The sequence below is a fragment of the Eschrichtius robustus genome, chromosome 4, assembly GCF_028021215.1.
Source record: "Eschrichtius robustus isolate mEscRob2 chromosome 4, mEscRob2.pri, whole genome shotgun sequence".
Taxonomy (NCBI): domain Eukaryota; kingdom Metazoa; phylum Chordata; class Mammalia; order Artiodactyla; family Eschrichtiidae; genus Eschrichtius; species Eschrichtius robustus.
In genome coordinates, this window is record NC_090827.1 from 24,893,257 (window position 1) to 24,918,275 (window position 25,019).

Consider the following 25,019-nt stretch of genomic DNA (forward strand, 5'->3'; position numbering starts at 1 on the left):
TGTAAGTGAGTCAAGTGGGTGTAAAGCGGCATGAACACAGCAGTGAAAAGCAGCTAAACCCCATTATAAAAATAAATTACTTTTAAAAACCCATGAAACAAAGACAGTGAAAGAGAGAGAAATTCTTACAAAATTCGTTCAGGGGCTGTGATGCAACCTGGATTGACCATATCTAGACCCACAGCTGGATGAGACATAAGGGTGGACACTCTTGGGGCACAGAGGTTTGGTGACGTTGAGTGAGCAAACGCAGACCCTTTAAAGTAATACTGCATGGTACCCATCCCATGGGTCCCAAATCTCCAGGTTCAAGGGCATCTTCCTACATCGAAAACATGCATGAGGAACCCAGAAGTTGGTACACCGTGTCATCGGGAAAGGTTTCTAAAACGCACCTCATTTCTCATCTCCTTGTGCTCGGGCTCGCCATTCCTGCCACTTTACTAGCAATCTCCCTCTTTGGAGAATCAGCACCTTTAACCTGCTGTTCCGTACTGGTTGCAATTTGTCCTGAGGATGAACGGGAAGAGGGGGAACCAATGAGAGACTAGCTCTAGGTATTGGGACAGGCACAGGTCACTCTATTTTCCCATCAGGAAGAAGAATTAACCACGGGCTCAGCCTGCCACCAGGAACCAGAATAGGGGCTGAAGCAATCCTGCGCTTTTGAGGCCAGCTCCCAAAAAAGCGAGTTGAAAAATGGAGCTCAGGGGCACTGCAATTCACAAACCTGTAGAGTCATAAATGATAACTCTCGTCCACAAATATATTGAGGGAAGGCAACGAAGACGATTTGAAAGCAAGGCAGAATTGCAGGAAACAGATTTCAGGAGGTAGATTCGAATCGCCTCTAAAGCACATGAAAAGCGGCAAAACGTGGACAATGATGCCCTTGGCCAAAAAGGGCGTATGCGTTTTTTCCTGAATATATTCAGGAAAAAACGCATACGCCCTTTTTGGCCAACCAAGCAACCTGGAAAGGCAAATCAGCGCTACAAAGAAGTCTCGCTTCCCATAGGTCAAAAGGGCCATGCTGAAAAAAGTGTCAAAACCAGAAATGCAGGACAGGCCATGGAGAAATGGGAGCCTTGCTACGCTGATGGGCGGGATGGAAAATGCCAACAGCCACTCTGGAGAAGTGTACGGCATGTCCTGGAACATCTAAAAAACACAGCTTAGAGAGCATAGGGCACTTCCACTCATGGGCGTATAAATTGGGAAAACTAAAATCAGCAAGACACAGGCACCCCAAAGTTTAGGGCTGCTCTGTTGACAAGAACCTCCACTTCGTTACACCTTAAATATCCCAGGAAAGGGAAAAATGGATAAAGAAGTTGTGGTCCTTATGTACAATGGAATATCACACAGTCATGAAATCAATGTCATAAGGCTAGTTGCAGCATGATGAGTGGATTTAGGTACGACGACTGTAAGTGAAATAAGTCACACAGAAAAAGACACGTTTCATAAGCTATCACTTATAGAGGGAATGTAAAAATCGCTACACTTGAACTGAATTACAAAACAGAACAGAGTCACACGTTTAGAAAACACACTATGGCTGCTGAACGGGAAAGGTGAGGTGGGGGGATGCATAAAACAAGGCTTTCAAATTAGCTCAGATACCGTTCCATAAACCCATTATGTAATAGACAAGACCTACTCCTTGCTCAGTGAACTGGACTCAACACCCCCTATTCACTGCACAAGAATATATTTGACTAGTAAGAATCTTAAAACCTATGTATTGATAGCTCTCTGTAAGTGAGTCAAGTGGGTGTAAAGCGGCAAAAACACAGCACTGAAAAGCAGCTATCCCCATTATAAAAATAAATTACTTTTAAAAATCGATGAAACAAAGACAGTGAAAGAGAGAGAACCTCTTACAAAATTCGTTCAGGGTCTGTGATGCAACCTGGATTGACCATATTTAGACCCACAGCTGGATGAGACATAAGGGTGGACACTCTTCGGGCTGAGAGTTTTGGTGAGGTTGGGTGAGCAAACGCAGACCCTTTAAAGTAATACTGTATGGTACCCATCCCATGGGTCCCAAATCTCCAGGTTCAAGGGCATCTTCCTACATCGAAAACATGCATGAGAAATCCAGAAGTTGGTACACCGTGTGATCGGGAAAGGTTTCTAATACGCACCTCATTTCTCATCTCCTTGTGCTCGGGTTCGCCATTCCAGCCGCTTTACTAGCAATCTCCCTCCTTGGAGAATCAGCACCTTTACCTGCTGTTCCGTACAGGTTGCAATTTGTCCTGAGGATGAACGGGAAGACGGGGAACGAATGAGAGACTAGCTCTAGGTGTTGGGACAGGCACAGGTCACTCTATTTTCCCATCAAGAAGAAGAATTAACCACGGGCTCAGCGTGCCACCAGGAACCAGAATAGGGGCTGAAGCAATCCTGCGCTTTTGAGGCCAGCTCCCAAAAAAGCGAGTTGAAAAATGGAGCTCAGGGGCACTGCAATTCACAAACCTGTAGAGTTATAAATGATAACTCTCGTCCACAAATATATTGAGGGAAGGCAACGAAGACGATTTGAAAGCAAGGCAGAATTGCAGGAAACAGATTTCAGGAGGTAGATTCGAATCGCCTCTAAAGCACATGAAAAGAGGCAAAACGTGGACAATGATGCCCTTGGCTAAAAAGGGCGTATGCGTTTTTTCCTGAATATATTCAGGAAAAAACGCATACGCCCTTTTTGGCCAACCAAGCAACCTGGAAAGGCAAATCACCGCTACAAAGAAGTCTCGCTTCCCATCGGTCAAAAGGGCCATGCTGAAAAAAGTGTCAAAACCAGAAATGCAGGACAGGCCATGGAGAAATGGGAGCCTTGCTACGCTGATGGGCGGGATGGAAAATGCCAACAGCCACTCTGGAGAAGTGTACGGCGTGTCCTGGAACATCTAAAAAACACAGTTTAGAGAGCATAGGGCACTTCCACTCATGGGTGTATAAATTGGGAAAACTAAAAATCAGCAAGACACAGGCACCCCAAAGTTTAGGGCTGCTCTGTTGACAAGAACCTCCACTTCGTTACACCTTAAATATCCCAGGAAAGGGAAAAATGGATAAAGAAGTTGTGGTCCTTATGTACAATGGAATATCACACAGCCATGAAATCAATGTCATAAGGCTAGTAGCAGCATGATGAGTGGATTTAGGTACGACGACTGTAAGTGAAATAAGTCACACAGAAAAAGACACGTTTCATAAGCTATCACTTATAGAGGGAATGTAAAAATCGCTACACTTGAACTGAATTACAAAACAGAACAGAGTCACACATTTAGAAAACACACTATGGCTGCTGAACGGGAAAGGTGAGGTGGGGGGATGCAGGAAACAAGGCTTTCAAATTAGCTCAGATACCGTTCCATAAACCCATTATGTAATAGACAAGACCTACTCCTTGCTCAGTGAACTGGACTCAACACCCCCTATTCACTGCACAAGAATATATCTGACTAGTAAGAATCTTAAAACCTATGTATTGATAGCTCTCTGTAAGTGAGTCAAGTGGGTGTAAAGCGGCATGAACACAGCAGTGAAAAGCAGCTATCCCCATTATAAAAATAAATTACTTTTAAAAATCGATGAAACAAAGACAGTGAAAGAGAGAGAACCTCTTAAAAAATTCGTTCAGGTTCTGTGATGCAACCTGGATTGACCATATTTAGACCCACAGCTGGATGAGACATAAGGGTGGACACTCTTCAGGCTGAGAGTTTTGGTGAGGTTGGGTGAGCAAACGCAGACCCTTTAAAGTAATACTGCATGGTACCCATCCCATGGGTCCCAAATCTCCAGGTTCAAGGGCATCTTCCTACATTGAAAACATGCATGAGAAACCCAGAAGTTGGTACACCGTGTGATCGGGAAAGGTTTCTAAAACGCACCTCATTTCTCATCTCCTTGTGCTCGGGTTCGCCATTCCAGCCGCATTACTAGCAATCTCCCTCCTTGGAGAATCAGCACCTTTACCTGCTGTTCCGTACAGGTTGCAATTTGTCCTGAGGACGAACGGGAAGACGGGGAACGAATGAGAGACTAGCTCTAGGTGTTGGGACAGGCACAGGTCACTCTATTTTCCCATCAGGAAGAAGAATTAACCACGGGCTCAGCCTGCCACGAGGAACCAGAATAGGGGCTGAAGCAATCCTGCGCTTTTGAGGCCAGCTCCCAAAAAAGCGAGTTGAAAAATGGAGCTCAGGGGCACTGCAATTCACAAACCTGTAGAGTTATAAATGATAACTCTCATCCACAAATATATTGAGGGAAGGCAACGAAGACGATTTGAAAGAAAGGCAGAATTGCAGGAAACAGATTTCAGGAGGTAGATTCGAATCGCCTCTAAAGCACATGAAAAGCGGCAAAACGTGGACAATGATGCCCTTGGCCAAAAAGGGCGTATACGTTTTTTCCTGAATATATTCAGGAAAAAACGCATACGCCCTTTTTGGCCAACCAAGCAACCTGGAAAGGCAAATCACCGCTACAAAGAAGTCTCGCTTCCCATCGGTCAAAAGGGCCATGCTGAAAAAAGTGTCAAAACCAGAAATGCAGGACAGGCCATGGAGAAATGGGAGCCTTGCTACACTGATGGACGGGATGGAAAATGCCAACAGCCACTCTGGAGAAGTGTACGGCGTGTCCTGGAACATCTAAAAAACACAGTTTAGAGAGCATAGGGCACTTCCACTCATGGGCGTATAAATTGGGAAAACTAAAAATCAGCAAGACACAGGCACCCCAAAGTTTAGGGCTGCTCTGTTGACAAGAACCTCCACTTCGTTACACCTTAAATATCCCAGGAAAGGGAAAAATGGATAAAGAAGTTGTGGTCCTTATGTACAATGGAATATCACACAGCCATGAAATCAATGTCATAAGGCTAGTAGCAGCATGATGAGTGGATTTAGGTACGACGATTCTAAGTTAAATAAGTCACACAGAAAAAGACACGTTTCATAAGCTATCACTTATAGAGGGAATGTAAAAATCGCTACACTTGAACTGAATTACAAGACACAACAGAGTCACACATTTAGAAAACACACTATGGCTGCTGAACGGGTAAGGTGAGGTGGGGTGATACATAAAACAAGGGTTTCAAATTAGCTCACATACCATTCCATAAACCCAATATGCAATAGACAAGACCTACTCCTTGCTCAGTGAACTGGACTCAACACCCCCTATTCACTGCACAAGAATATATCTGACTAGTAAGAATCTTAAAACCTATGTATTGATAGCTCTCTGTAAGTGAGTCAAGTGGGTGTAAAGCGGCATGAACACAGCAGTGAAAAGCAGCTAAACCCCATTATAAAAATAAATTACTTTTAAAAACCCATGAAACAAAGACAGTGAAAGACAGAGAAATTCTTACAAAATTCGTTCAGGGGCTGTGATGCAACCTGGATTGACCATATCTAGACCCACAGCTGGTTGAGACATAAGGGTGGACACTCTTGGGGCACAGAGGTTTGGTGAGGTTGAGTGAGCAAACGCAGACCCTTTAAAGTAATACTGCATGGTACCCATCCCATGGGTCCCAAATCTCCAGGTTCAAGGGCATCTTCTTACATCGAAAACATGCATGAGGAAACCAGAAGTTGGTACACCGTGTCATCGGGAAAGGTTTCTACAACGCACCTCATTTCTCATCTCCTTGTGCTCGAGTTCGCCATTCCTGCCGCTTTACTAGCAATCTCCCTCTTTGGAGAATCAGCACCTTTAACCTGCTGTTCCGTACTGGTTGCAATTTGTCCTGAGGATGAACGGGAAGAGGGGGAACCAATGAGAGACTAGCTCTAGGTATTGGGACAGGCACAGGTCACTCTATGTTCCCATCAGGAAGAAGAATTAACCACGGGCTCACCCTGCCACCAGGAACCAGAATAGGGGCTGAAGCAATCCTGCGCTTTTGAGGCCAGCTCCCAAAAAAGCGAGTGGAAAAATGGAGCTCCGGGGCACTGCAATTCACAAACCTGCAGACTTATAAGTGATAACTCTCGTCCACAAATATATTGAGGGAAGGCAACGAAGACGATTTGAAAGCAAGGCAGAATTGCAGGAAACAGATTTCAGGAGGTAGATTCGAATCGCCTCTAAAGTACATGAAAAGCGGCAAAACGTGGACAATGATGCCCTGGGCCAAAAAGGGCGTATGCGTTTTTTCCTGAATATATTCAGGAAAAAACGCATACGCCCTTTTTGGCCAACCAAGCAACCTGGAAAGGCAAATCAGCGCTACAAAGAAGTCTCGCTTCCCATCGGTCAAAAGGGCCATGCTGAAAAAAGTGTCAAAACCAGAAATGCAGGACAGGCCAAGGAGAAATGGGAGCCTTGCTACGCTGATGGGTGGGATGGAAAATGCAAACAGCCACTCTGGAGAAGTGTACGGCGTGTCCTGGAACATCTAAAAAACACAGCTTATAGAGCATAGGGCACTTCAACTCATGGGCGTATAAATTGGGAAAACTAATAATCAGCAAGACACAGGCACCCCAAAGTTTAGGGCTGCTCTGTTGACAAGAACCTCCACTTCGTTACACCTTAAATATCCCAGGAAAGGGAAAAATGGATAAAGAAGTTGTGGTCCTTATGTACAATGGAATATCACACAGCCATGAAATCAATGTCATAAGGCTAGTAGCAGCATGATGAGTGGATTTAGGTACGGCGATTCTAAGTGAAATAAGTCACACAGAAAAAGACACCTTTCATTAGCTATCCGTTATAGAGGGAATGTAAAAATCGCTACACTTGAACTGAATTACAAGACAGAACAGAGTCACACATTTAGAAAACACACTATGGCTGCTGAACGGGTAAGGTGAGGTGGGGTGATGCATAAAACAAGGGTTTCAAATTAGCTCACATACCGTTCCATAAACCCAATATGCAATAGACAAGACCTACTCCTTTTCAGTGAGCTGGACTCAACACCCCCTATTCACTGCACAAGAATATATTTGACTAGTAAGAATCTTAAAACCTATGTATTGATAGCTCTCTGTAACTGAGTCAAGTGGGTGTAAAGCGGCAAAAACACAGCAGTGAAAAGCAGCTATCCCCATTATAAAAATAAATTACTTTTAAAAATCGATGAAACAAAGACAGTGAGAGAGAACCTCTTACAAAATTCGTTCAGGGTCTGTGATGCAACCTGGATTGACCATATTTAGACCCACAGCTGGATGAGACATAAGGGTGGACACTCTTGGGGCACAGAGGTTTGGTGACGTTGAGTGAGCAAACGCAGACCCTTTAAAGTAATACTGCATGGTACCCATCCCATGGGTCCCAAATCTCCAGGTTCAAGGGCATCTTCCTACATCGAAAACATGCATGAGGAACCCAGAAGTTGGTACACCGTGTGATTGGGAAAGGTTTCTAAAACGCACCTCATTTCTCATCTCCTTGTGCTCGAGTTCGCCATTCCTGCCACTTTACTAGCAATCTCCCTCTTTGGAGAATCAGCACCTTTAACCTGCTGTACCGTACTGGTTGGAATTTGTCCTGAGGATGAACGGGAAGAGGGGGAACCAATGAGAGACTAGCTCTAGGTATTGGGACAGGCACAGGTCACTCTATTTTCCCATCAGGAAGAAGAATTAACCACAGGCTCAGCCTGCCACCAGGAACCAGAATAGGGGCTGAAGCAATCCTGCGCTTTTGAGGCCAGCTCCCAAAAAAGCGAGTTGAAAAATGGAGCTCAGGGGCACAGCAATTCACAAACCTGTAGAGTTATAAATGATAACTCTCATCCACAAATATATTGAGGGAAGGGAACGAAGACGATTTGAAAGCAAGGCAGAATTGCAGGAAACAGATTTCAGGAGGTAGATTCGAATCTCCTCTAAAGCACATGAAAAGCGGCAAAACGTGGACAATGATGCCCTTGACCAAAAAGGGCGTATGCGTTTTTTCCTGAATATATTCAGGAAAAAACGCATACGCCCTTTTTGGCCAACCAAGCAACCTGGAAAGGCAAATCACCGCTACAAAGAAGTCTCGCTTCCCATAGGTCAAAAGGGCCATGCTGAAAAAAGTGTCAAAACCAGAAATGCAGGACAGGCCATGGAGAAATGGGAGCCTTGCTACGCTGATGGGCGGGATGGAAAATGCCAACAGCCACTCTGGAGAAGTGAACGGCGTGTCCTGGAACATCTAAAAAACACAGCTTAGAGAGCATAGGGCACTTCCACTCATGGGCGTATAAACTGGGAAAACTAAAATCAGCAAGACACAGCCACCCCAAAGTTTAGGGCTGCTCTGTTGACAAGAACCTCCACTTCGTTACACCTTAAATATCCCAGGAAAGGGAAAAATGGATAAAGAAGTTGTGGTCCTTATGTACAATGGAATATCACACAGCCATGAAATCAATGTCATAAGGCTAGTTGCAGCATGATGAGTGGATTTATGTACGACGACTGTAAGTGAAATAAGTCACACAGAAAAAGACACGTTTCATAAGCTATCACTTATAGAGGGAATGTAAAAATCGCTACACTTGAACTGAATTACAAAACAGAACAGAGTCACACGTTTAGAAAACACACTATGGCTGCTGAACGGGAAAGGTGAGGTGGGGTGATGCATAAAACAAGGCTTTCAAATTAGCTCAGATACCGTTCCATAAACCCATTATGTAATAAACAAGACATACTCCTTGCTCAGTGAACTGGACTCAACACCCCCTATTCACTGCACAAGAATATATTTGACTAGTAAGAATCTTAAAACCTATGTATTGATAGCTCTCTGTAAGTGAGTCAAGTGGGTGTAAAGCGGCAAAAACACAGCAGTGAAAAGCAGCTATCCCCATTAAAAAAATAAATTACTTTTAAAAATCGATGAAACAAAGACAGTGAAAGAGAGAGAACCTCTTACAAAATTCGTTCAGGGTCTGTGATGCAACCTGGATTGACCATATTTAGACCCACAGCTGGATGAGACATAAGGGTGGACACTCTTCGGGCTGAGAGTTTTGGTGAGGTTGGGTGAGCAAACGCAGACCCTTTAAAGTAATACTGTATGGTACCCATCCCATGGGTCCCAAATCTCCAGGTTCAAGGGCATCTTCCTACATTGAAAACATGCATGAGAAATCCAGAAGTTGGTACACCGTGTGATCGGGAAAGGTTTCTAATACGCACCTCATTTCTCATCTCCTTGTGCTCGGGTTCGCCATTCCAGCCGCTTTACTAGCAATCTCCCTCCTTGGAGAATCAGCACCTTTACCTGCTGTTCCGTACAGGTTGCAATTTGTCCTGAGGATGAACGGGAAGACGGGGAACGAATGAGAGACTAGCTCTAGGTGTTGGGACAGGCACAGGTCACTCTATTTTCCCATCAAGAAGAAGAATTAACCACGGGCTCAGCGTGCCACCAGGAACCAGAATAGGGGCTGAAGCAATCCTGCGCTTTTGAGGCCAGCTCCCAAAAAAGCGAGTTGAAAAATGGAGCTCAGGGGCACTGCAATTCACAAACCTGTAGAGTTATAAATGATAACTCTCGTCCACAAATATATTGAGGGAAGGCAACGAAGACGATTTGAAAGCAAGGCAGAATTGCAGGAAACAGATTTCAGGAGGTAGATTCGAATCGCCTCTAAAGCACATGAAAAGAGGCAAAACGTGGACAATGATGCCCTTGGCCAAAAAGGGCGTATGCGTTTTTTCCTGAATATATTCAGGAAAAAACGCATACGCCCTTTTTGGCCAACCAAGCAACCTGGAAAGGCAAATCACCGCTACAAAGAAGTCTCGCTTCCCATCGGTCAAAAGGGCCATGCTGAAAAAAGTGTCAAAACCAGAAATGCAGGACAGGCCATGGAGAAATGGGAGCCTTGCTACGCTGATGGACGGGATGGAAAATGCCAACAGCCACTCTGGAGAAGTGTACGGCGTGTCCTGGAACATCTAAAAAACACAGTTTAGAGAGCATAGGGCACTTCCACTCATGGGTGTATAAATTGGGAAAACTAAAAATCAGCAAGACACAGGCACCCCAAAGTTTAGGGCTGCTCTGTTGACAAGAACCTCCACTTCGTTACACCTTAAATATCCCAGGAAAGGGAAAAATGGATAAAGAAGTTGTGGTCCTTATGTACAATGGAATATCACACAGCCATGAAATCAATGTCATAAGGCTAGTAGCAGCATGATGAGTGGATTTAGGTACGACGATTCTAAGTTAAATAAGTCACACAGAAAAAGACACGTTTCATAAGCTATCACTTATAGAGGGAATGTAAAAATCGCTACACTTGAACTGAATTACAAGACACAACAGAGTCACACATTTAGAAAACACACTATGGCTGCTGAACGGGTAAGGTGAGGTGGGGTGATACATAAAACAAGGGTTTCAAATTAGCTCACATACCATTCCATAAACCCAATATGCAATAGACAAGACCTACTCCTTGCTCAGTGAACTGGACTCAACACCCCCTATTCACTGCACAAGAATATATCTGACTAGTAAGAATCTTAAAACCTATGTATTGATAGCTCTCTGTAAGTGAGTCAAGTGGGTGTAAAGCGGCATGAACACAGCAGTGAAAAGCAGCTAAACCCCATTATAAAAATAAATTACTTTTAAAAACCCATGAAACAAAGACAGTGAAAGAGAGAGAAATTCTTACAAAATTCGTTCAGGGGCTGTGATGCAACCTGGATTGACCATATCTAGACCCACAGCTGGTTGAGACATAAGGGTGGACACTCTTGGGGCACAGAGGTTTGGTGAGGTTGAGTGAGCAAACGCAGACCCTTTAAAGTAATACTGCATGGTACCCATCCCATGGGTCCCAAATCTCCAGGTTCAAGGGCATCTTCTTACATCGAAAACATGCATGAGGAAACCAGAAGTTGGTACACCGTGTCATCGGGAAAGGTTTCTACAACGCACCTCATTTCTCATCTCCTTGTGCTCGAGTTCGCCATTCCTGCCGCTTTACTAGCAATCTCCCTCTTTGGAGAATCAGCACCTTTAACCTGCTGTTCCGTACTGGTTGCAATTTGTCCTGAGGATGAACGGGAAGAGGGGGAACCAATGAGAGACTAGCTCTAGGTATTGGGACAGGCACAGGTCACTCTATGTTCCCATCAGGAAGAAGAATTAACCACGGGCTCAGCCTGCCACCAGGAACCAGAATAGGGGCTGAAGCAATCCTGCGCTTTTGAGGCCAGCTCCCAAAAAAGCGAGTGGAAAAATGGAGCTCCGGGGCACTGCAATTCACAAACCTGCAGACTTATAAGTGATAACTCTCGTCCACAAATATATTGAGGGAAGGCAACGAAGACGATTTGAAAGCAAGGCAGAATTGCAGGAAACAGATTTCAGGAGGTAGATTCGAATCGCCTCTAAAGCACATGAAAAGCGGCAAAACGTGGACAATGATGCCCTGGGCCAAAAAGGGCGTATGCGTTTTTTCCTGAATATATTCAGGAAAAAACGCATACGCCCTTTTTGGCCAACCAAGCAACCTGGAAAGGCAAATCAGCGCTACAAAGAAGTCTCGCTTCCCATCGGTCAAAAGGGCCATGCTGAAAAAAGTGTCAAAACCAGAAATGCAGGACAGGCCAAGGAGAAATGGGAGCCTTGCTACGCTGATGGGTGGGATGGAAAATGCAAACAGCCACTCTGGAGAAGTGTACGGCGTGTCCTGGAACATCTAAAAAACACAGCTTATAGAGCATAGGGCACTTCAACTCATGGGCGTATAAATTGGGAAAACTAATAATCAGCAAGACACAGGCACCCCAAAGTTTAGGGCTGCTCTGTTGACAAGAACCTCCACTTCGTTACACCTTAAATATCCCAGGAAAGGGAAAAATGGATAAAGAAGTTGTGGTCCTTATGTACAATGGAATATCACACAGCCATGAAATCAATGTCATAAGGCTAGTAGCAGCATGATGAGTGGATTTAGGTACGGCGATTCTAAGTGAAATAAGTCACACAGAAAAAGACACCTTTCATTAGCTATCCGTTATAGAGGGAATGTAAAAATCGCTACACTTGAACTGAATTACAAGACAGAACAGAGTCACACATTTAGAAAACACACTATGGCTGCTGAACGGGTAAGGTGAGGTGGGGTGATGCATAAAACAAGGGTTTCAAATTAGCTCACATACCGTTCCATAAACCCAATATGCAATAGACAAGACCTACTCCTTTTCAGTGAGCTGGACTCAACACCCCCTATTCACTGCACAAGAATATATTTGACTAGTAAGAATCTTAAAACCTATGTATTGATAGCTCTCTGTAAGTGAGTCAAGTGGGTGTAAAGCGGCAAAAACACAGCAGTGAAAAGCAGCTATCCCCATTATAAAAATAAATTACTTTTAAAAATCGATGAAACAAAGACAGTGAGAGAGAACCTCTTACAAAATTCGTTCAGGGTCTGTGATGCAACCTAGATTGACCATATTTAGACCCACAGCTGGATGAGACATAAGGGTGGACACTCTTGGGGCACAGAGGTTTGGTGACGTTGAGTGAGCAAACGCAGACCCTTTAAAGTAATACTGCATGGTACCCATCCCATGGGTCCCAAATCTCCAGGTTCAAGGCCATCTTCCTACATCGAAAACATGCATGAGGAACCCAGAAGTTGGTACACCGTGTGATTGGGAAAGGTTTCTAAAACGCACCTCATTTCTCATCTCCTTGTGCTCGAGTTCGCCATTCCTGCCACTTTACTAGCAATCTCCCTCTTTGGAGAATCAGCACCTTTAACCTGCTGTACCGTACTGGTTGCAATTTGTCCTGAGGATGAACGGGAAGAGGGGGAACCAATGAGAGACTAGCTCTAGGTATTGGGACAGGCACAGGTCACTCTATTTTCCCATCAGGAAGAAGAATTAACCACGGGATCAGCCTGCCACCAGGAACCAGAATAGGGGCTGAAGCAATCCTGCGCTTTTGAGGCCAGCTCCCAAAAAAGCGAGTTGAAAAATGGAGCTCAGGGGCACAGCAATTCACAAACCTGTAGAGTTATAAATGATAACTCTCATCCACAAATATATTGAGGGAAGGGAACGAAGACGATTTGAAAGCAAGGCAGAATTGCAGGAAACAGATTTCAGGAGGTAGATTCGAATCTCCTCTAAAGCACATGAAAAGCGGCAAAACGTGGACAATGATGCCCTTGACCAAAAAGGGCGTATGCGTTTTTTCCTGAATATATTCAGGAAAAAACGCATACGCCCTTTTTGGCCAACCAAGCAACCTGGAAAGGCAAATCACCGCTACAAAGAAGTCTCGCTTCCCATAGGTCAAAAGGGCCATGCTGAAAAAAGTGTCAAAACCAGAAATGCAGGACAGGCCATGGAGAAATGGGAGCCTTGCTACGCTGATGGGCGGGATGGAAAATGCCAACAGCCACTCTGGAGAAGTGAACGGCGTGTCCTGGAACATCTAAAAAACACAGCTTAGAGAGCATAGGGCACTTCCACTCATGGGCGTATAAACTGGGAAAACTAAAATCAGCAAGACACAGGCACCCCAAAGTTTAGGGCTGCTCTGTTGACAAGAACCTCCACTTCGTTACACCTTAAATATCCCAGGAAAGGGAAAAATGGATAAAGAAGTTGTGGTCCTTATGTACAATGGAATATCACACAGCCATGAAATCAATGTCATAAGGCTAGTTGCAGCATGATGAGTGGATTTATGTACGACGACTGTAAGTGAAATAAGTCACACAGAAAAAGACACGTTTCATAAGCTATCACTTATAGAGGGAATGTAAAAATCGCTACACTTGAACTGAATTACAAAACAGAACAGAGTCACACGTTTAGAAAACACACTATGGCTGCTGAACGGGAAAGGTGAGGTGGGGTGATGCATAAAACAAGGCTTTCAAATTAGCTCAGATACCGTTCCATAAACCCATTATGTAATAAACAAGACAAACTCCTTGCTCAGTGAACTGGACTCAACACCCCCTATTCACTGCACAAGAATATATTTGACTAGTAAGAATCTTAAAACCTATGTATTGATAGCTCTCTGTAAGTGAGTCAAGTGGGTGTAAAGCGGCAAAAACACAGCAGTGAAAAGCAGCTATCCCCATTAAAAAAATAAATTACTTTTAAAAATCGATGAAACAAAGACAGTGAAAGAGAGAGAACCTCTTACAAAATTCGTTCAGGGTCTGTGATGCAACCTGGATTGACCATATTTAGACCCACAGCTGGATGAGACATAAGGGTGGACACTCTTCGGGCTGAGAGTTTTGGTGAGGTTGGGTGAGCAAACGCAGACCCTTTAAAGTAATACTGTATGGTACCCATCCCATGGGTCCCAAATCTCCAGGTTCAAGGGCATCTTCCTACATTGAAAACATGCATGAGAAATCCAGAAGTTGGTACACCGTGTGATCGGGAAAGGTTTCTAATACGCACCTCATTTCTCATCTCCTTGTGCTCGGGTTCGCCATTCCAGCCGCTTTACTAGCAATCTCCCTCCTTGGAGAATCAGCACCTTTACCTGCTGTTCCGTACAGGTTGCAATTTGTCCTGAGGATGAACGGGAAGACGGGGAACGAATGAGAGACTAGCTCTAGGTGTTGGGACAGGCACAGGTCACTCTATTTTCCCATCAAGAAGAAGAATTAACCACGGGCTCAGCGTGCCACCAGGAACCAGAATAGGGGCTGAAGCAATCCTGCGCTTTTGAGGCCAGCTCCCAAAAAAGCGAGTTGAAAAATGGAGCTCAGGGGCACTGCAATTCACAAACCTGTAGAGTTATAAATGATAACTCTCGTCCACAAATATATTGAGGGAAGGCAACGAAGACGATTTGAAAGCAAGGCAGAATTGCAGGAAACAGATTTCAGGAGGTAGATTCGAATCGCCTCTAAAGCACATGAAAAGCGGCAAAACGTGGACAATGATGCCCTTGGCCAAAAAGGGCGTATACGTTTTTTCCTGAATATATTCAGGAAAAAACGCATACGCCCTTTTTGGCCAACCAAGCAACCTGGAAAGGCAAATCACCGCTACAAAGAAGTCTCGCTTCCCATCGGTCAAAAGGGCCATGCTGAAAAAAGTGTCAAAACCAGAAATGAAGGACAGGCCATGGAGAAATGGGAGCCTTGCTACGCTGATGTACGGGATGGAAAATGCCAACAGCCACTCTGGAGAAGTGTACGGCGTGTCCTGGAACATCTAAAAAACACAGTTTAGAGAGCATAGGGCACTTCCACTCATGGGCGTATAAATTGGGAAAACTAAAAATCAGCAAGACACAGGCACCCCAAAGTTTAGGGCTGCTCTGTTGACAAGAACCTCCACTTCGTTACACCTTAAATATCCCAGGAAAGGGAAAAATGGATAAAGAAGTTGTGGTCCTTATGTACAATGCAATATCACACAGCCATGAAACCAATGTCATAAGGCTAGTTGCAGCATGATGAGTGGATTTAGGTACGACGACTGTAAGTGAAATAAGTCACACAGAAAAAGACACGTTTCATAAGCTATCACTTATAGAGGGAATGTAAAAATCGCTACACTTGAACTGAATTACAAAACAGAACAGAGTCACACATTTAGAAAACACACTATGGCTGCTGAACGGGAAAGGTGAGGTGGGGGGATGCATGAAACAAGGCTTTCAAATTAGCTCAGATACCGTTCCATAAACCCATTATGTAATAGACAAAACCTACTCCTTGCTCAGTGAACTGGACTCAACACCCCCTATTCACTGCACAAGAATATATCTGACTAGTAAGAATCTTAAAACCTATGTATTGATAGCTCTCTGTAAGTGAGTCAAGTGGGTGTAAAGCGGCATGAACACAGCAGTGAAAAGCAGCTAGCCCCATTATAAAAATAAATTACTTTTAAAAATCGATGAAACAAAGACAGTGAAAGAGAGAGAACCTCTTAAAAAATTCGTTCAGGTTCTGTGATGCAACCTGGATTGACCATATTTAGACCCACAGCTGGATGAGACATAAGGGTGGACACTCTTCAGACTGAGAGTTTTGGTGAGGTTGGGTGAGCAAACGCAGACCCTTTAAAGTAATACTGCATGGTACCCATCCCATGGGTCCCAAATCTCCAGGTTCAAGGGCATCTTCCTACATTGAAAATATGCATGAGAAACCCAGAAGTTGGTACACCGTGTGATCGGGAAAGGTTTCTAAAACGCACCTCATTTCTCATCTCCTTGGGCTCGGGTTCGCCATTCCTGCCGCTTTACTAGCAATCTCCCTCCTTGGAGAATCAGCACCTTTACCTGCTGTTCCGTACAGGTTGCAATTTGTCCTGAGGATGAACGGGAAGACGGGGAACGAATGAGAGACTAGCTCTAGGTGTTGGGACAGGCACAGGTCACTCTATTTTCCCATCAGGAAGAAGAATTAACCACGGGCTCAGCCTGCCACCAGGAACCAGAATAGGGGCTGAAGCAATCCTGCGCTTTTGAGGCCAGCTCCCAAAAAAGCGAGTTGAAAAATGGAGCTCAGGGGCACTGCAATTCACAAACCTGTAGAGTTATAAATGATAACTCTCATCCACAAATATATTGAGGGAAGGCAACGAAGACGATTTGAAAGCAAGGCAGAATTGCAGGAAACAGATTTCAGGAGGTAGATTCGAATCGCCTCTAAAGCACATGAAAAGCGGCAAAACGTGGACAATGATGCCCTTGGCTAAAAAGGGAGTATGCGTTTTTTCCTGAATATATTCAGGAAAAAACGCATACGCCGTTTTTGGGCCAACCAAGCAACCTGGAAAGGCAAATCACCGCTACAAAGAAGTCTCGCTTCCCATCGGTCAAAAGGGCCATGCTGAAAAAAGTGTCAAAACCAGAAATGCAGGACAGGCCATGGAGAAATGGGAGCCTTGCTACGCTGATGGACGGGATGGAAAATGCCAACAGCCACTCTGGAGAAGTGTACGGCATGTCCTGGAACATCTAAAAAACACAGTTTAGAGAGCATAGGGCACTTCCACTCATGGGCGTATAAATTGGGAAAACTAAAAATCAGCAAGACACAGGCACCCTAAAGTTTAGGGCTGCTCTGTTGACACGAACCTCCACTTCGTTACACCTTAAATATCCCAAGAAAGGGAAAAATGGATAAAGAAGTTGTGGTCCTTATGTACAATGGAATATCACACAGCCATGAAATCAATGTCATAAGGCTAGTAGCAGCATGATGAGTGGATTTAGGTACGACGATTCTAATTAAATAAGTCACACAGAAAAAGACACGTTTCATAAGCTATCAGTTATAGAGGGAATGTAAAAATCGCTACACTTGAACTGAATTACAAGACACAACAGAGTCACACACTTAGAAAACACACTATGGCTGCTGAACGGGTAAGGAGAGGTGGGGTGATACATAAAACAAGGGTTTCAAATTAGCTCACATACCATTCCATAAACCCAATATGCAATAGACAAGACCTACTCCTTGCTCAGTGAACTGGACTCAACACCCCCTATTCACTGCACAAGAATATATCTGAGTACTAAGAATCTTAAAACCTATGTATTGATAGCTCTCTGTAAGTGAGTCAAGTGGGTGTAAAGCGGCATGAACACAGCAGTGAAAAGCAGCTAAACCCCATTATAAAAATAAATTACTTTTAAAAACCCATGAAACAAAGACAGTGAAAGAGAGAGAAATTCTTACAAAATTCGTTCAGGGGCTGTGATGCAACCTGGATTGACCATATCTAGACCCACAGCTGGATGAGACATAAGGGTGGACACTCTTGGGGCACAGAGGTTTGGTGAGGTTGAGTGAGCAAACGCAGACCCTTTAAAGTAATACTGCATGGTACCCATCCCATGGGTCCCAAATCTCCAGGTTCAAGGGCATCTTCCTACATCGAAAACATGCATGAGGAACCCAGAAGTTGGTACACCGTGTCATCGGGAAAGGTTTCTAAAACGCACCTCATTTCTCATCTCCTTGTGCTCGGGCTCGCCATTCCTGCCACTTTACTAGCAATCTCCCTCTTTGGAGAATCAGCACCTTTAACCTGCTGTTCCGTACAGGTTGCAATTTGTCCTGAGGATGAACGGGAAGAGGGGGAACCAATGAGAGACTAGCTCTAGGTATTGGGACAGGCACAGGTCACTCTATTTTCCCATCAGGAAGAAGAATTAACCACGGGCTCAGCCTGCCACCAGGAACCAGAATAGGGGCTGAAGCAATCCTGCGCTTTTGAGGCCAGCTCCCAAAAAAGCGAGTTGAAAAATGGAGCTCAGGGGCACAGCAATTCACAAACCTGTAGAGTTATAAATGATAACTCTCATCCACAAATATATTGAGGGAAGGGAACGAAGACGATTTGAAAGCAAGGCAGAATTGCAGGAAACAGATTTCAGGAGGTAGATTCGAATCTCCTCTAAAGCACATGAAAAGCGGCAAAACGTGGACAATGATGCCCTTGACCAAAAAGGGCGTATGCGTTTTTTCCTGAATATATTCAGGAAAAAACGCATACGCCCTTTTTGGCCAACCAAGCAACCTGGAAAGGCAAATCACCGCTACAAAGAAGTCTCGCTTCCCATAGGTCAAAAGGGCCATGCTGAAAAAAGTGTCAAAACCAGAAATGCAGGACAGGCCATGGAGAAATGGGAGCCTTGCTACGCTGATGGGCGGGATGGAAAATGCCAACAGCCACTCTGGAGAAGTGAACGGCGTGTCCTGGAACATCTAAAAAACACAGCTTAGAGAGCATAGGGCACTTCCACTCATGGGCGTATAAACTGGGAAAACTAAAATCAGCAAGACACAGGCACCCCAAAGTTTAGGGCTGCTCTGTTGACAAGAACCTCCACTTCGTTACACCTTAAATATCCCAGGAAAGGGAAAAATGGATAAAGAAGTTGTGGTCCTTATGTACAATGGAATATCACACAGCCATGAAATCAATGTCATAAGGCTAGTTGCAGCATGATGAGTGGATTTATGTACGACGACTGTAAGTGAAATAAGTCACACAGAAAAAGACACGTTTCATAAGCTATCACTTATAGAGGGAATGTAAAAATCGCTACACTTGAACTGAATTACAAAACAGAACAGAGTCACACGTTTAGAAAACACACTATGGCTGCTGAACGGGAAAGGTGAGGTGGGGGGATGCATAAAACAAGGCTTTCAAATTAGCTCAGATACCGTTCCATAAACCCATTATGTAATAAACAAGACATACTCCTTGCTCAGTGAACTGGACTCAACACCCCCTATTCACTGCACAAGAATATATTTGACTAGTAAGAATCTTAAAACCTATGTATTGATAGCTCTCTGTAAGTGAGTCAAGTGGGTGTAAAGCGGCAAAAACACAGCAGTGAAAAGCAGCTATCCCCATTAAAAAAATAAATTACTTTTAAAAATCGATGAAACAAAGACAGTGAAAGAGAGAGAACCTCTTACAAAATTCGTTCAGGGTCTGTGATGCAACCTGGATTGACCATATTTAGACCCACAGCTGGATGAGACATAAGGGTGGACACTCTTCGGGCTGAGAGTTTTGGTGAGGTTGGGTGAGCAAACGCAGACCCTTTAAAGTAATACTGTATGGTACCCATCCCATGGGTCCCAAATCTCCAGGTTCAAGGGCATCTTCCTACATTGAAAACATGCATGAGAAATCCAGAAGTTGGTACACCGTGTGATCGGGAAAGGTTTCTAATACGCACCTCATTTCTCATCTCCTTGTGCTCGGGTTCGCCATTCCAGCCGCTTTACTAGCAATCTCCCTCCTTGGAGAATCAGCACCTTTACCTGCTGTTCCGTACAGGTTGCAATTTGTCCTGAGGATGAACGGGAAGACGGGGAACGAATGAGAGACTAGCTCTAGGTGTTGGGACAGGCACAGGTCACTCTATTTTCCCATCAAGAAGAAGAATTAACCACGGGCTCAGCGTGCCACCAGGAACCAGAATAGGGGCTGAAGCAATCCTGCGCTTTTGAGGCCAGCTCCCAAAAAAGCGAGTTGAAAAATGGAGCTCAGGGGCACTGCAATTCACAAACCTGTAGAGTTATAAATGATAACTCTCGTCCACAAATATATTGAGGGAAGGCAACGAAGACGATTTGAAAGCAAGGCAGAATTGCAGGAAACAGATTTCAGGAGGTAGATTCGAATCGCCTCTAAAGCACATGAAAAGCGGCAAAACGTGGACAATGATGCCCTTGGCCAAAAAGGGCGTATACGTTTTTTCCTGAATATATTCAGGAAAAAACGCATACGCCCTTTTTGGCCAACCAAGCAACCTGGAAAGGCAAATCACCACTACAAAGAAGTCTCGCTTCCCATCGGTCAAAAGGGCCATGCTGAAAAAAGTGTCAAAACCAGAAATGAAGGACAGGCCATGGAGAAATGGGAGCCTTGCTACGCTGATGTACGGGATGGAAAATGCCAACAGCCACTCTGGAGAAGTGTACGGCGTGTCCTGGAACATCTAAAAAACACAGTTTAGAGAGCATAGGGCACTTCCACTCATGGGCGTATAAATTGGGAAAACTAAAAATCAGCAAGACACAGGCACCCCAAAGTTTAGGGCTGCTCTGTTGACAAGAACCTCCACTTCGTTACACCTTAAATATCCCAGGAAAGGGAAAAATGGATAAAGAAGTTGTGGTCCTTATGTACAATGCAATATCACACAGCCATGAAACCAATGTCATAAGGCTAGTTGCAGCATGATGAGTGGATTTATGTACGACGACTGTAAGTGAAATAAGTCACACAGAAAAAGACACGTTTCATAAGCTATCACTTATAGAGGGAATGTAAAAATCGCTACACTTGAACTGAATTACAAAACAGAACAGAGTCACACATTTAGAAAACACACTATGGCTGCTGAACGGGAAAGGTGAGGTGGGGGGATGCATGAAACAAGGCTTTCAAATTAGCTCAGATACCGTTCCATAAACCCATTATGTAATAGACAAAACCTACTCCTTGCTCAGTGAACTGGACTCAACACCCCCTATTCACTGCACAAGAATATATCTGACTAGTAAGAATCTTAAAACCTATGTATTGATAGCTCTCTGTAAGTGAGTCAAGTGGGTGTAAAGCGGCATGAACACAGCAGTGAAAAGCAGCTAGCCCCATTATAAAAATAAATTACTTTTAAAAATCGATGAAACAAAGACAGTGAAAGAGAGAGAACCTCTTAAAAAATTCGTTCAGGTTCTGTGATGCAACCTGGATTGACCATATTTAGACCCACAGCTGGATGAGACATAAGGGTGGACACTCTTCAGGCTGAGAGTTTTGGTGAGGTTGGGTGAGCAAACGCAGACCCTTTAAAGTAATACTGCATGGTACCCATCCCATGGGTCCCAAATCTCCAGGTTCAAGGGCATCTTCCTACATTGAAAATATGCATGAGAAACCCAGAAGTTGGTACACCGTGTGATCGGGAAAGGTTTCTAAAACGCACCTCATTTCTCATCTCCTTGGGCTCGGGTTCGCCATTCCTGCCGCTTTACTAGCAATCTCCCTCCTTGGAGAATCAGCACCTTTACCTGCTGTTCCGTACAGGTTGCAATTTGTCCTGAGGATGAACGGGAAGACGGGGAACGAATGAGAGACTAGCTCTAGGTGTTGGGACAGGCACAGGTCACTCTATTTTCCCATCAGGAAGAAGAATTAACCACGGGCTCAGCCTGCCACCAGGAACCAGAATAGGGGCTGAAGCAATCCTGCGCTTTTGAGGCCAGCTCCCAAAAAAGCGAGTTGAAAAATGGAGCTCAGGGGCACTGCAATTCACAAACCTGTAGAGTTATAAATGATAACTCTCATCCACAAATATATTGAGGGAAGGCAACGAAGACGATTTGAAAGCAAGGCAGAATTGCAGGAAACAGATTTCAGGAGGTAGATTCGAATCGCCTCTAAAGCACATGAAAAGCGGCAAAACGTGGACAATGATGCCCTTGGCTAAAAAGGGAGTATGCGTTTTTTCCTGAATATATTCAGGAAAAAACGCATACGCCGTTTTTGGGCCAACCAAGCAACCTGGAAAGGCAAATCACCGCTACAAAGAAGTCTCGCTTCCCATCGGTCAAAAGGGCCATGCTGAAAAAAGTGTCAAAACCAGAAATGCAGGACAGGCCATGGAGAAATGGGAGCCTTGCTACGCTGATGGACGGGATGGAAAATGCCAACAGCCACTCTGGAGAAGTGTACGGCATGTCCTGGAACATCTAAAAAACACAGTTTAGAGAGCATAGGGCACTTCCACTCATGGGCGTATAAATTGGGAAAACTAAAAATCAGCAAGACACAGGCACCCTAAAGTTTAGGGCTGCTCTGTTGACACGAACCTCCACTTCGTTACACCTTAAATATCCCAAGAAAGGGAAAAATGGATAAAGAAGTTGTGGTCCTTATGTACAATGGAATATCACACAGCCATGAAATCAATGTCATAAGGCTAGTAGCAGCATGATGAGTGGATTTAGGTACGACGATTCTAATTAAATAAGTCACACAGAAAAAGACACGTTTCATAAGCTATCAGTTATAGAGGGAATGTAAAAATCGCTACACTTGAACTGAATTACAAGACACAACAGAGTCACACACTTAGAAAACACACTATGGCTGCTGAACGGGTAAGGAGAGGTGGGGTGATACATAAAACAAGGGTTTCAAATTAGCTCACATACCATTCCATAAACCCAATATGCAATAGACAAGACCTACTCCTTGCTCAGTGAACTGGACTCAACACCCCCTATTCACTGCACAAGAATATATCTGAGTAGTAAGAATCTTAAAACCTATGTATTGATAGCTCTCTGTAAGTGAGTCAAGTGGGTGTAAAGCGGCATGAACACAGCAGTGAAAAGCAGCTAAACCCCATTATAAAAATAAATTACTTTTAAAAACCCATGAAACAAAGACAGTGAAAGAGAGAGAAATTCTTACAAAATTCGTTCAGGGGCTGTGATGCAACCTGGATTGACCATATCTAGACCCACAGCTGGATGAGACATAAGGGTGGACACTCTTGGGGCACAGAGGTTTGGTGAGGTTGAGTGAGCAAACGCAGACCCTTTAAAGTAATACTGCATGGTACCCATCCCATGGGTCCCAAATCTCCAGGTTCAAGGGCATCTTCCTACATCGAAAACATGCATGAGGAACCCAGAAGTTGGTACACCGTGTCATCGGGAAAGGTTTCTAAAACGCACCTCATTTCTCATCTCCTTGTGCTCGGGCTCGCCATTCCTGCCACTTTACTAGCAATCTCCCTCTTTGGAGAATCAGCACCTTTAACCTGCTGTTCCGTACAGGTTGCAATTTGTCCTGAGGATGAACGGGAAGAGGGGGAACCAATGAGAGACTAGCTCTAGGTATTGGGACAGGCACAGGTCACTCTATTTTCCCATCAGGAAGAAGAATTAACCACGGGCTCAGCCTGCCACCAGGAACCAGAATAGGGGCTGAAGCAATCCTGCGCTTTTGAGGCCAGCTCCCAAAAAAGCGAGTTGAAAAATGGAGCTCAGGGGCACAGCAATTCACAAACCTGTAGAGTTATAAATGATAACTCTCATCCACAAATATATTGAGGGAAGGGAACGAAGACGATTTGAAAGCAAGGCAGAATTGCAGGAAACAGATTTCAGGAGGTAGATTCGAATCTCCTCTAAAGCACATGAAAAGCGGCAAAACGTGGACAATGATGCCCTTGACCAAAAAGGGCGTATGCGTTTTTTCCTGAATATATTCAGGAAAAAACGCATACGCCCTTTTTGGCCAACCAAGCAACCTGGAAAGGCAAATCACCGCTACAAAGAAGTCTCGCTTCCCATAGGTCAAAAGGGCCATGCTGAAAAAAGTGTCAAAACCAGAAATGCAGGACAGGCCATGGAGAAATGGGAGCCTTGCTACGCTGATGGGCGGGATGGAAAATGCCAACAGCCACTCTGGAGAAGTGAACGGCGTGTCCTGGAACATCTAAAAAACACAGCTTAGAGAGCATAGGGCACTTCCACTCATGGGCGTATAAACTGGGAAAACTAAAATCAGCAAGACACAGGCACCCCAAAGTTTAGGGCTGCTCTGTTGACAAGAACCTCCACTTCGTTACACCTTAAATATCCCAGGAAAGGGAAAAATGGATAAAGAAGTTGTGGTCCTTATGTACAATGGAATATCACACAGCCATGAAATCAATGTCATAAGGCTAGTTGCAGCATGATGAGTGGATTTATGTACGACGACTGTAAGTGAAATAAGTCACACAGAAAAAGACACGTTTCATAAGCTATCACTTATAGAGGGAATGTAAAAATCGCTACACTTGAACTGAATTACAAAACAGAACAGAGTCACACGTTTAGAAAACACACTATGGCTGCTGAACGGGAAAGGTGAGGTGGGGGGATGCATAAAACAAGGCTTTCAAATTAGCTCAGATACCGTTCCATAAACCCATTATGTAATAAACAAGACATACTCCTTGCTCAGTGAACTGGACTCAACACCCCCTATTCACTGCACAAGAATATATTTGACTAGTAAGAATCTTAAAACCTATGTATTGATAGCTCTCTGTAAGTGAGTCAAGTGGGTGTAAAGCGGCAAAAACACAGCAGTGAAAAGCAGCTATCCCCATTAAAAAAATAAATTACTTTTAAAAATCGATGAAACAAAGACAGTGAAAGAGAGAGAACCTCTTACAAAATTCGTTCAGGGTCTGTGATGCAACCTGGATTGACCATATTTAGACCCACAGCTGGATGAGACATAAGGGTGGACACTCTTCGGGCTGAGAGTTTTGGTGAGGTTGGGTGAGCAAACGCAGACCCTTTAAAGTAATACTGTATGGTACCCATCCCATGGGTCCCAAATCTCCAGGTTCAAGGGCATCTTCCTACATTGAAAACATGCATGAGAAATCCAGAAGTTGGTACACCGTGTGATCGGGAAAGGTTTCTAATACGCACCTCATTTCTCATCTCC